The sequence below is a fragment of the Catharus ustulatus genome, chromosome 6 (assembly GCF_009819885.2).
Source record: "Catharus ustulatus isolate bCatUst1 chromosome 6, bCatUst1.pri.v2, whole genome shotgun sequence".
Classification (NCBI taxonomy): Eukaryota; Metazoa; Chordata; class Aves; order Passeriformes; family Turdidae; genus Catharus; species Catharus ustulatus.
This window is the reverse complement of record NC_046226.1, coordinates 26,417,614-26,429,962: the sequence shown is the minus strand read 5'-3', so window position 1 is coordinate 26,429,962 and position 12,349 is coordinate 26,417,614. Positions and strand designations below refer to the sequence as shown.

Below are 12,349 nucleotides of genomic sequence, written 5' to 3'. Positions count from 1 at the left end.
TATGAAATTGAGTTTTGGGGAGGACAGCCTGCCATCTGTCTTTTCTGTCTTTTTTTCACAATGCATCATTCTAAAGTTAAAACTTTCTGTGCTTTAAAATGATGTAAAATATGAGATGTCTATAATAGAGACACTTGGAAAGAAAAATGTACTAAGTAGAAATGTAAATCTTTATAGACTTTAGAAACAGGCAACTGCTGATGCTATACTTTATGTTTAAGCTACAAATGCCCTCCACATTTTTCACATGGCATAGTGCTGATAATTAATTAATATATATCTCAAGGAGAGTGAACATATTTCCTTCATAAACTGTTTCTTATTCAGGGCATTTTTTGTGTGAGTGAAATGGAACTGCAAATGCCTGTTGTAGAGAAGGAAAAAAATGTGTGCAGTTTCCTTTTTGTGTTCTGATATGCTAAGATTTTATCAATAATATTGTTTTCCTGTAAAAATATCTGCCTCAGAGAAAATCTACTGTGTAGCTGTCAGGATTACACCTCTTAGAATATACCTGTGGTGATTCTGGTAAATTGATAAAAACAGAACACTCTGCTGTGTAGAAGGATTGCTGAAAATATTCCGAAGCCCTTTCATGTGTAGCAGCACTTGTATGGCAGTACATTTATTGTGCTATAAATTCCATCACTGATTTTGGCCATTTCAAATTGATTCTGCAGTAACTGTAAGTAATGAACCTTACAGACAGAGCCAAGGAAAAAAAAAAAAAAAAACCCAAGCCAATAAATTTGTGCCTGTAGGAATACAAATTGTAGAGTTCATTTAGCCTCAGTTTTTATCAAATCATGCAGTGAATACCCCACAAAGCCAGAAAATTTATCCAACAAAATACAGAGTGCCATAGCCCTGGCTTGCTTTAAATTTAGCCGTTAAACCAGACAGTCAATTATCCAAAGTACATGTTTGTATGAGATGTCCTGGGGATTTCACCTGAGATTCAAGGAAGGTGCTCCACACAAGTAGATGAAAGTGGAGAAATCACAATACAGGTGACTTAAACAGGATAATAAACCAAATCCTGAGCTGTTTTACATGGTCTAAGCAATACCAGGCACCACTGAATAGGGGTGTAGATGGATGTGCAGTGAGCTACTAATGACTCACCAGGTCAAACTATAGAAAAATCTTCAAAATTTACATATGTTTCTAGCTTATTTCTGTTTCTTTACTGAAAAATTATACCAGGTTAACAAGATATTAATGATTCCATAGATTTTTAATAGAGAGTTAATGTGCTTGGCAAAAATTTCCATAGGAAAGTTTTAAAATGCATCTAAAAGATGCTAAGGTCTTCATACTAGTTTTGTTCAAGAAACCCACTGACCTTGATTTGTTAAATATTGTATTTAAATTTTTTTCACAATCTCTTAGATAATTTCAAGTCTTATTTTACAAATACACCATAGATCTAGTCTCACTAAACCAGTGGGCTATGCATGAGATTAAGGTACAGATGAATGTGCATGTATGTTGTACCCTCAGTTGTTACATGAAGAGCTAACTTCAGATTTTTCAAATGCAGAAAAGATTCATTTTCTTCTACAGAGCTTTCTTACTCACATTGCAGGAGAGAGAAGAAAGCTCACATTTTATTTTCTGTGCAAAAATAAATAAATGTCTGGGTTGGGCTCCTACAAACCCTGCAGCACTTCCATGCATCACAGCTTGCACGCTCATGTATCTTACAGTCTGCATTGCTGAATTCATTCTGTGTGTCTTCTTGTACCTAACTGCATATTTTCCTGAACCTTTGTGTTCTGTGAGAGATATTAAATCCTCATTTTGAGATCAAAATGCTTCAGTCCATTCTGCCCTTGTATAGACCACAAAGATATTTGTTGTCCAAGATACATTCCTTGCCTCTCTCCATAAAAAAGTCTATTTTGTCAATTTGTCCACTTTACAGCAGCAGCCTAAGTGACACACAGAGCAAAAAAAGACACAGAAATTGGGCCTTTCAGTTAAACACCAAGTATGGTGAAAACCATAATAAAATAATGAGAGTAGGGAATGCTATTTTTCCTTTCACTCTGCTGTTTTATGTTGCAATGAGGAAGTCAGTGAGCAAGTCTGAAGTCTTGTGAATAGCCCCTGGTAACTAAGAGCAAAGAAACCTTGCTCATTATCTCTAGTCCCTCCTGAATAAACATTTCAGCCATCATAAATGAGGGTGACATGAAGGGCAAATGAATGGCTCTCATTCCAGATGAGAAACCCTTGACAGCTGAGCAACCTGTGGGTTGTTGTAAAGGTGCGGATCCTGTGACCACTGTGTGATGGGGTAGGCATGCCATTTATTTCCATGTGGCCTAAGACTCATACTCTCAAATGAGAGATTCCCAGCCTTGCTGAGAGAAGTCCTAGGTGTTCAAACTGACTTTTGGTTAGGACTGCAGTGTGTGAAAGACAGAGGAATCCTAACTTTTTCTGGTTATTTTGTTGAATTACATAGGAAAACTTAGCCAATTATAAGGAGAGGTTTAGTGTGGATTGACAGATGGCATGCAACACCTCTACTGTATTTCATTTATAAATATGATTGATGTGGAGGTAATTTCTTGGTAACCTGCTTTTCCAGAAAAAAAGAATTCTAAGTGGTGGGTTAGTAAAAGAAAATTAATCTCTGCATGTTAAACTTGCCAACTTCTGAATTAATTGCATGAGAATGACAATCAATTAATAAATGTTAAGCAAACAACAGAAAATCAGTGAATTAAAAATTACTAAATTGATTCCAATGCAGATAAAGCAAGAGTCTGCCATAATTCTTTGGTGTAGATTCAAGAACACGAATCTTGTCTCATCAGTTTTTACTCTCCATTTATCCATGTTTAGCATTTAAAACAGTGGTGGTTTATTATGATTTTTACAAATAAATTGCTATCTATAATCTAGCTTGCTGCATTAAGTGGATTATGGAAACAAATCATAGATAGTAGTCCATTTGTAGCTGTCAAGGAGAAGGTCAGAGCTTCGCAAAGACCATCCATCTCCAAGTGGATAAAAGTTTTTTCTACAAAGAGAAATCTCTTCTCTCGTATGGATGGACTTTGTCTACTAATGGCAGTACACGTGGCTGCTCCTCTGGAAGAGCTGTCATGGTGTGCCCCAGCCTTCTCCTACTGTCCAAGTCTCTGTAAAGCCACTTTTGGGCTTGGGGTTTGCAGTTTCAGTGCTACTTTCTTTATCAGGACCATGTAAAGTGTATTTAAAGCTGTTTAAATTAACAACGAGAGAACTACTGATATTAGATCTTGGCAGACATACCAGGAGAATTTTACCTCCCCTCTTATGATCATTCCTTTTTGTCATCTGGATGAGGAGGCATTACTATTCACCTGAAGAAGCTTTTCTGAAATTTGCAGCAATAATTTTTACAAAATCAGCTCATATTCCTTACTATTTTTCCCCTTTATATTGAAAATTTTTCATTTAGATTCATATAAGTGTCATTGATGTGAGGAAAGTGAAAGCTTATTAATAATTATGGAAATTAATCTTTTTTGCCTATCTCCACGTTTGCCTTTGTCACAGTTGTGACATTCTGCAGGAAAGCTCACACATTCTGTTGTCCAAGATCTTTGGGTAGACCTTGTGTGCTTGTATACAGCCAGTAAAAAATTGGGCCATGCTAGGGGAAAGCACACAAGCATTAAAATAAACAAAACAATTGCTTTTCAATGTAGGACCATACATCAACACCATTAGCATAAGCAGAAGAGACTTAGTATAAATGACATTTGAATAATAGTCCTCAGCCTTCTCCATTGTGTGTCCCTGCCCTACTATGTGCAAAACTCAGCTCTTTCTACCCATTTAGCCACAAAATTAGGAAGAGTGAATGCAATTTTATTTATTAACTTCCGAATGAGTTCTGGGGCTGCAACCACAGGTGGAGAGCTTGAGCAGAACATAAACATTCCTGTCTTAATCAAGGTTGGCTCAGGAAATCCATTTCTGTCTTTACAGACAACAGCATTTTTCTATGTCTTTTTCTCTGTGTGGGGGAAAATACATTAATATCAGATATTTTGTTTTATCTAGTCCTTTCTCACTTATCAAGTCCTTGCAGAGAATCACCTAAGGTAATTGCTGGACCGCTAAGAACTACATCAAACAAAGCAGTAGGGGAAAAAAAACTAAAAGAGCCTCTTCATTTCTCCCTGCAAAGAAAGAAATCAAGAAACTACATCTGAAGTATACTTATTATTAGTTGTCTTTAGTGCAACAAGATTTGGTTGCCCTGACATACAGAGCTGAAACTAACTTTTTTAAACAACCTTTCCACCCTTTCTGTTGCAGAATGATGTGGCCATTTTCCACCATCTCCCAATACTGCTAAACTGCATCAGAACTGATGCAACAAAACTCCTTTTTTAAGTTTAATGTCAGTGCTGGTAAAAGCACCAGAATTCTGGAATAGTGAATTCCAAGAGAGTTTGCTCATGGCCAGGGACAACTATTCCTTTATTGGAACCCTGCACACTTCAATAGCTAAATGCTTTCAACTTTTTTTGAATAGTATCAAGGAAAAAATATCCTCCGGGCATTATTTTTAAAGGGGACTTCAAACATTCCATAAAGAAAAAAAAAAATGCAACATATTTGAACACCAAGGGATTTGAAGTGGCAAATCTGTTAAAGTGAGCCAATCTTTTGAGTTTCAGGGTTAAATGAGTATTGACCACAAATTAGGGATGCAGACTACTGAAAAATCTGAGACACTCCAGATTCCTAGTTTGACCAGCAGTAGCAAGATTCTATAAGAAATCATTTATAAATAAGTTAATTTTTTAGCTAGATTTTAAATTAACTATGTTTCATTTATTCCTCTGAGGTCAAAAAAATCCATTTTAACGTTTGCAAAAAGTACAAGAAAATCCCAAGGTCTTAATCTTTTTTATTACATAGACTTATTTCTGCAATAACTCAATATTAAAAAATTTAGAGTTTATATTTTAAAGCAGCTGTGAAGCAAACAGATATGCAAGGGTAAATCTGCTCATCTTGAATCCTTCTGCAAATGGTCTGCTCTGGAGGTCATATCAAAGAGATTCTTTTTCCAGCTTAAACCTGTCTTTTCTAAATAGATCTCAACCTGATCTCATTTAATGCATTGATGTCTGGTTTCTAAGTCATTATATTTGCTGTATTACATATCAAAAGGACTCTTGAGAAATTCCCCCGAACTGATAATTCTAATTTCTTATGTATAGCTACTCTATATTCACTCTGAGGACAGCTGTATTGTATGCTAAACCACGAATTGTAAAAATTGATCCCTTTGTATGTAGGTTTGTATTAAATTGAGATACTCTATTTTTTTTCCTGTTTGTTGCCACACATGGGTTCCTGGTGTCAGTTTGTATTTGGCTGTTTGAGCATATTAAAGTTTTGCTAGTGCTTATGATGTTCTTGCCAAGAGCGCTCTTGCAGCAATCTGCACTAGAACAGTCTTTGTGCCAATTACTTCAAAAAGTATTCAGTTATAAACTCAATTTCTATGGCTACTTTTTCAGGTTGCTGTGTGTTGATTTCATTTAGTTTCTTTTTTTTTTCTATTTTTTTTAATGTTGATCTTCAAATGCTTTCAAGTTTTGCATTATGAAAAGACAATATACTGTTGATAGAGTTGTTACTAAGACATCTATTAAAGGTTCAAAGGTATTAAAACCTAATAATTTAAATTACTAATGCTGCATATATTTAAAGGATGCTGTTTAAAAGTGGAAAGTTTGGAGTTCTTATTGCAGGGACTGATTATGAAAATGGAAACCTTTTCAGTTACATAAAGCAAAATAACTGAAAAATTATAATGTGCAATGAGTCAACACAATATTTCTTGAGTTTATAATATAAGCTGATTTCAGGAGTGTCAGCTCTACAACATCTTTTGTTTAGAGAAAAGCAGCTTGCTAATCCATTGCAATTAAAGAAAAATCACAACACAGGAAAGGATGTCCTATCATTAAGATATTTTAAAATAAAATGTGCTTTTGAAAGGACAGACTTGATCATGCAGCTTTTACTATGGCAATGTATACCAGTGCAAGACTGAACCTCAGAATTTTGATATGAGAACCATCATGGCAATAAAGATAGAAATGTGCATATACTTATACAGCACAGAACACTTTGTTGTACTGTACTGAGGAGTAACTGCTTATCTAGTATCCCAAATTAAAAACTGTAAATGTGTTATATAGCAGAATGAAAAAGCCATAAATTTAGGATCTAATAATGTTAATCTAAAGTATCCATAAATACTTGAGGAACCTCTGATCTGCTGCTCATTTCCCAGTCTGTTAAGATTTGATAACTCTTGAAAAACATTTGTGCACTCTTGAAAATATTTTTTGCTTGTTTGCTTGTTTTTTAATGGCAGCTTTAGGAATTGTTTATCATACAGTAGTCTTCTATTACTCTCACAGCGTATTCTTAAGATAGCCTTAGCCTAGCCAATGTAACCTGGGTAATTTCACATTCTTCTTTCACCTTAACTCTTTTTTGGAGAGTTAGAAAGCTGTCCCCATTCTGTTCTCTTTAGTTTATTATCTAGACGGAGGTAAGTGGGAGATAAACTTTCTGCGTCTTGAAGTTGAGGGACAAGCAGTTTGTTGCAGGTGTGCTGAAAACAGTAACTTTAGCACAGAAGAAATCTGTTCCCTGTTGTGTACTTGAATGAAAGAGACTGTGGCCATTGTGCTTGTTGCTGATCTCAACATTCCCTACTTGCAATCAATAATGTTCTACTTAGGTCATTTTAGGGATTGAGCAAGTGCTTTGAACTGAACCTACCATACTGGGTTGTTTCTCATATGATACTTGTCTTTAAGCACCGATAACTTTGAGGTCCCATAAGGATACTTTTTTTTTTAAACCCTTAGGATTAGTCTAAATTCTACCCATGACTATTTTAAGAGTAGAATAGCTTTTGAATCTTATTATTTGAGAGATTGATAACAGACGAAAGATGGGAAAAGCCTAAAGTGTCTCCAAAAAATAGTATTGACTTTTTAACAATAAAATACGTCCTGAGACCAAATATGCTGTTTAAATGTAAATACCATTTCCATTTTCAGACTATCTTTTGCAGGTGTATTTGAAGGGATTTGAAATGTACTTGTAGATGGAAAAGAGGCTATTGACCTTGAAACTATGTATGTGTTAGGAATAATGCTCCCCCTCCTTGAAACCAGACTCATATTCTTTGAATGGGTGTTCAAGACCACAACTCTGAACAGTGGTTTCACGTGGCTTTCATTGCCTAACCCAATCAAGACTGACTGCAAAGCTGTTTCTCAGGAGTCATACACTATTGCCTTGTCTCATTCTCATCCACCATGGTTCTGAATGTATCAGTCACAGCTGCACTAAATACTACTTGCTTTGTTCTGGCGCAGGCTTGATATAATAGGACAAGGTTGTTGTGTAGACACAATGTCTTTTATTAGATGGACTACTGTAGTAAAAAAAAAAGACCCCAGATATACAGGGTTTTCAGCATACAAGCGCTTTTTCAAGGCTAAAACTGAAGTAACAAATTTTTGAATCAAATAAGCATTGAGAACAATTAACTATAAGTAGGCATGTTATTTAGTTATGCTATCCAAGAAAAAAGATAAATGATGCTTATGAAGTTGGAGATGGCTGATGTTAACAAAGGAAAATGGTAAAATGGTTATTTCATAGATTAAAAGGTATAGCAAATCTAACATTGATTCAACAGGAACATACATCTGCAAACTTTACATGATGGAAGAAACCCATCATGTAAAGTGCACCTGGCAAGCCCAATGTGTCCTCTGTGTGTTAAGCTAAGTGTACATGATAGAGACTTGATCAACCTATGCACAGCAAGCTGGATGCATTTGGGACATCTCAGAATTGCTGCATATTTGGGATGATGCAACATATTAGAGTTGTAGTGACTCATTCCTTTTCCGAAATATTACGCTGTGGGGAATCTCCTGTTAGTAATACTGTAGTGTTTATAGAAATGCAGTAAGTCTGAGAAAGGGATATGGAAGTATTACAGGAACTGCAAACACAAAGCTTTACTGGACCTTTCAGATCCCAACTACTGCTGAATGATAAGTATAAGCCAATGATGTCTTCTCCCATGAAGTCTGGGAGAGCAGGCTTTGATCTCAGTGAGGATGGGGCTGTGGAACCACAGAAACAAACAATTTCTGACCATGAGAAAATATAAGCTAGCATAAATGTTGTAGTGATTGCAGTGCAATGTGTGTAGGAAAGAGCAGAAGTGTGGTAAATAAAGAAACCTATACTCAATTTTAGGTTGACAGACATGGTTATATTTTTATGTCAGAAAAGAAAAAGCTTTCAGATGCCATTGTGTAAATTCCCAATGTGACACTGGACTGTTTTCTCTTATTAGTCTGGAGGAAAGCCTGCTTCCAAATGTTCACTCTTTAGAAATCACCTGAAATCACGTGTAGGAACTTGTTATCTTGCAGAGAGTTAAAACATTTGTCTCAGTAGTGTCACAGGCAGGATTTGAGACGCACGTATATGTATCACTGAGTGAAGGAGCACAGAACTCTTTGAAAGAAAAATTAGAGACTATGGGTATAGTTTGTAAGATGTCTCTCCAGCCAATTTCATCAGTTTAAATTGGCTGTGTTTTAAGATTTAGGTGTTGGCTTTGAAAAATAACATCTTTGAGAGACCAAAACAAATATATATGTATGTATGTATGTATGTATGTATGTATTTATGTATGTATCCTTCAGAAAAAGTTATTTCTGTAAAGGGGGATAAATGCGTGTGTGAGTTGCTTACAAAATAGCTAAACAAACACCTAAGTGCCCACACTAAGTACCTTTGGATGTTCTTGTATGTGACTGTTTTCTAAAATTTAAACATTTATTCTACGCAATCATTTAAAGATTTCAAATTTAATGTCTCATTAAATGACCTGGAGGGACAACTGCCAGTGCTGCGGTTTCACACACACAATAAATTGGCATAGTCATTTACACAGAGAACAAAAGAAGTAGTTTAGAAATTTGTTTCAATTTGAAGTTTAAGTTTTGAAGCACACAGAGACATCTGAAAGGTGAAATTCACAGATTTTTCATGCTTGCAGGTTTTTATAGCCTCTGGTAATGCATGTCCTTATTCTGACATCACATGTATGTGAAAAAAATTGATATAATATTTAAAGATATCTTTTGACAAAGAAAGTATTTCCATCTTCAGAGGTGAGATTTAGCTTTATAGGATGATGAGCAGGTTCCAGATGTGTTTTTCGATTGCTGGGTTTTATTTTCCGTAAGTATTGACAGAGGGAAGGTTTTATCAAGGTCTTTGTGATGTGCTTGTTTATAATGAGTAGACATTAGTAGAGCACATCTAAGTGCATATCACTAACAGATGACTAAAGGGAGCATATGGCAGGGAAAAGAAATATATATTTGTCCAACCAGTGTGGCTTGTTAACACTCCCACACTCATAAACTCATGTGTTTACATGTACTTACAATATTTTGAAAATCCGTTTTCTAATCAGCTAAAAATAAAATCCAAATTATTTTTTTTAATGTTGGAGTGTTAGGCAAAGTTGATTTAAATTTTTTTGTTTTAAACAAAGCATTTAAGCAGTACAGAAGATTTTTACAGTGTCTGTTTTGCTTCAGCATTACATCTTTAGAGTATATGGGTTATTTTCATTTCCCAGTGTTAAAAGTAGTATTTTTGCAAAATATTTTTTTTCTTCACCCACCTGCCTGTCCAAGGTTATACTACAAGCAATGATATAGATCAGAATGGCCTATGCAAATTTCTGGTCTCAATCACGTCACATGGTTTATTTCAACCATAATATTTCCCTGTGCTTCTGTAGGATGAAGCATAGAATCATAGTTTCACCTACTAATAAACAGTTTGTAAGCAAAGAAATCTCTGACAGTTAACCCAGTCCAGATCCCATCAACATAAAAAAGAAACCTTGTTATTAATTCAATTTAGGAGCTGGATGAAGAAATGATGGGGAAATCTGTACAACTCTTGACATGCAAAGTTTCTGATGATCCTGTGATCAGGAGCATAGCATTCATCCACCCTTTTTGCAATGGACAGAACACAGTATCTTTCTCTTCTCTTGCTGTGGCATCTAACTATGCCTGTCTATTCATATGGCAGTATTAGAAAGAAGATAGAGTTTAAAGATTGATTAGTACTAACCTTTCAGAAGGAAGCATTTATAAAGAAAACGGCATGGAAGAACTGCATTTACTTTTGATTTTCAGTATATTCCTAGCAAATTTTTATTAAATATTTACATCTGGAGCCAAGTATTGTCCTTCATAAAACAGTTTATTGTTGCAATTTAGCTTCATTAAAGTCATAATACTGCTTTAGGATATGATAGACTAGTGCTGTGGGATTGAATTATAAAGAGATTAATTTTAGCTACAGGAGATAATTGACCCTATAATTCCTGTCACCCCTAATCCCAGTTCAAATGAACCAGTGTTAAAAGTGGCAATACTCACAATATAGACAAGGTCATGACAGTCAGAATTGTTTTTTACTACCAATTAGATTTTTCCCACTTGGTGCATTTGACTAATGCTATCATAGAAAGAGATTTCAGGCATTGAAATACAGTTTCTTTAGAAGCACACAGGCATTGGAACTGATGGGTGGTTTGCTGTACATTTCCCAGCGTACAGAATCAGAATGCAAGTGAGTGCTGACCCCTAAAATTTGGGAATTCAGAACATGTTTTGATCCATGGTAGAATTAGGAAAAAGCTGAAAAATTTGAATCTGGCAGCAAATTCTCTTGAAATTCAACGGTGTTAATATATGGTGGTTCTAGCAGGTTTGGAACTGTCTCTTGGGCAATACTACATCTGAAGTGTATTTCAGATGAAGAATCAGAAAAAAAGTGACGTAATGCCTGAACAGAGGATTGTTCAAAACCAAATCATGTTGAGATTTAGCTACAAATTACATGAAGGTTTAGAAAAATACAAAGAAGATATATATGATATAACTTAAAAATTCCCTGAAGTGTTCATGCCAACTTCAAACATAGTAGCATAAGGACTCTTACGAAAAAACAACAGGAAAATGATACTTTTGCATAGCACGTTCAGTGTAAGATAAATTTTAACATTTTTACCAGTTATCCATCATCATTTTTCCAAGCATTTACAGATTTCAGTTTTGCAGTAAGCTGAAACTGCATGATAAAAAGAGACAGATAATGATAAAAAGCAGATGTATATGCAAGCCTAGCTCGAAGGAGCAAAATATACTATTACTGCCCCTCCTGTGAAGTTAATCTTATTTCTTTTAGCTATTTCTTCATTAGTTAATGAGGTTTTAAGAAAAATAAATAATTAAAGTGAGCTTGAAATGCTATTTTTGCATCTTTGCCTTTAGGATCCTTTTCAAATATTCATAGAATAGTTTGCCCTTGAAAGGTGCATTAAGTGTGAGTTTAGACAGTAGTTACTTTAAACATGGGTGGTCAGTAACCTGTAACTGAATTGGCCATACACAGCAGCTAATCACTTTCCTCATTCTGATTCACCACACCGGCTGGGCTCAAAAGGTGAAATAGTGGTGAAAGGAGATCTTTCAATGACTAGGTTAAAAAATGAAACAAATTTCAAGTCTTAGATCACAGATTTACTAGTATGAATTAGATTTAAATTTGGATGCACTTTGTGATTTGCAGTCTTAAAAATGACAACTTTTCTCTCACCTTCAATTATCAATCTCAGATCAGAAGTAAAGAGTTTGTCTTCTATATCTGTGAGATGAGTATCAGTGCAATTATTACCCCACTTTTGTCACCTCCTCCTGTGACCCAGGAATCGATCACCTTCTCTGTTGACCTCTGGGTAGGGAGTCTGGGATGACACAGAAAGGAGCCCTCATCTCCTGGAGGTGTTCTCTTAATGTTTATGTTGTACCAGAGTCTGAAGAGGAAAATCTGTGACAGCCTGCAACTGTCAATTCGTGTGCCTCTTCTATCCATGAGTACAGGAACTGCAGTTTGCATTTTCATTTCAATATGCTGTATTTATATTCTTTTACTGGATAAAACAACCCCTTTATCTATATGCAGAACTCCTGAAGGAATGAAATTGAAAGTGGTGAATTATTTTTTTCCCAGAGTTTCAGTCAACATTCTTAGAAGGGGATGCAGTTCTTACAGATGTTATTGAATCTAAGCATCTTGTGGTATTGTCTTGTGCATATGGAAGAAAGCCACCACCCCCAGAGCTCTCCATACATGCCTAGTGCACTAGACAAAAACATTACATGTCTAACAACTCTTTAAATGC

The 12,349-nt window shown here is 35.4% G+C and overlaps 1 protein-coding gene across 8 annotated transcripts in view; it reads left to right on the top strand.

Moving 5' to 3' along the window:
- NPAS3 (neuronal PAS domain protein 3) overlaps nt 1–12,349 on the top strand; it is a 597,848-nt gene that overhangs the window by 556,039 nt on the left and 29,460 nt on the right. The gene's annotated exons all lie outside the window — the stretch shown is intronic.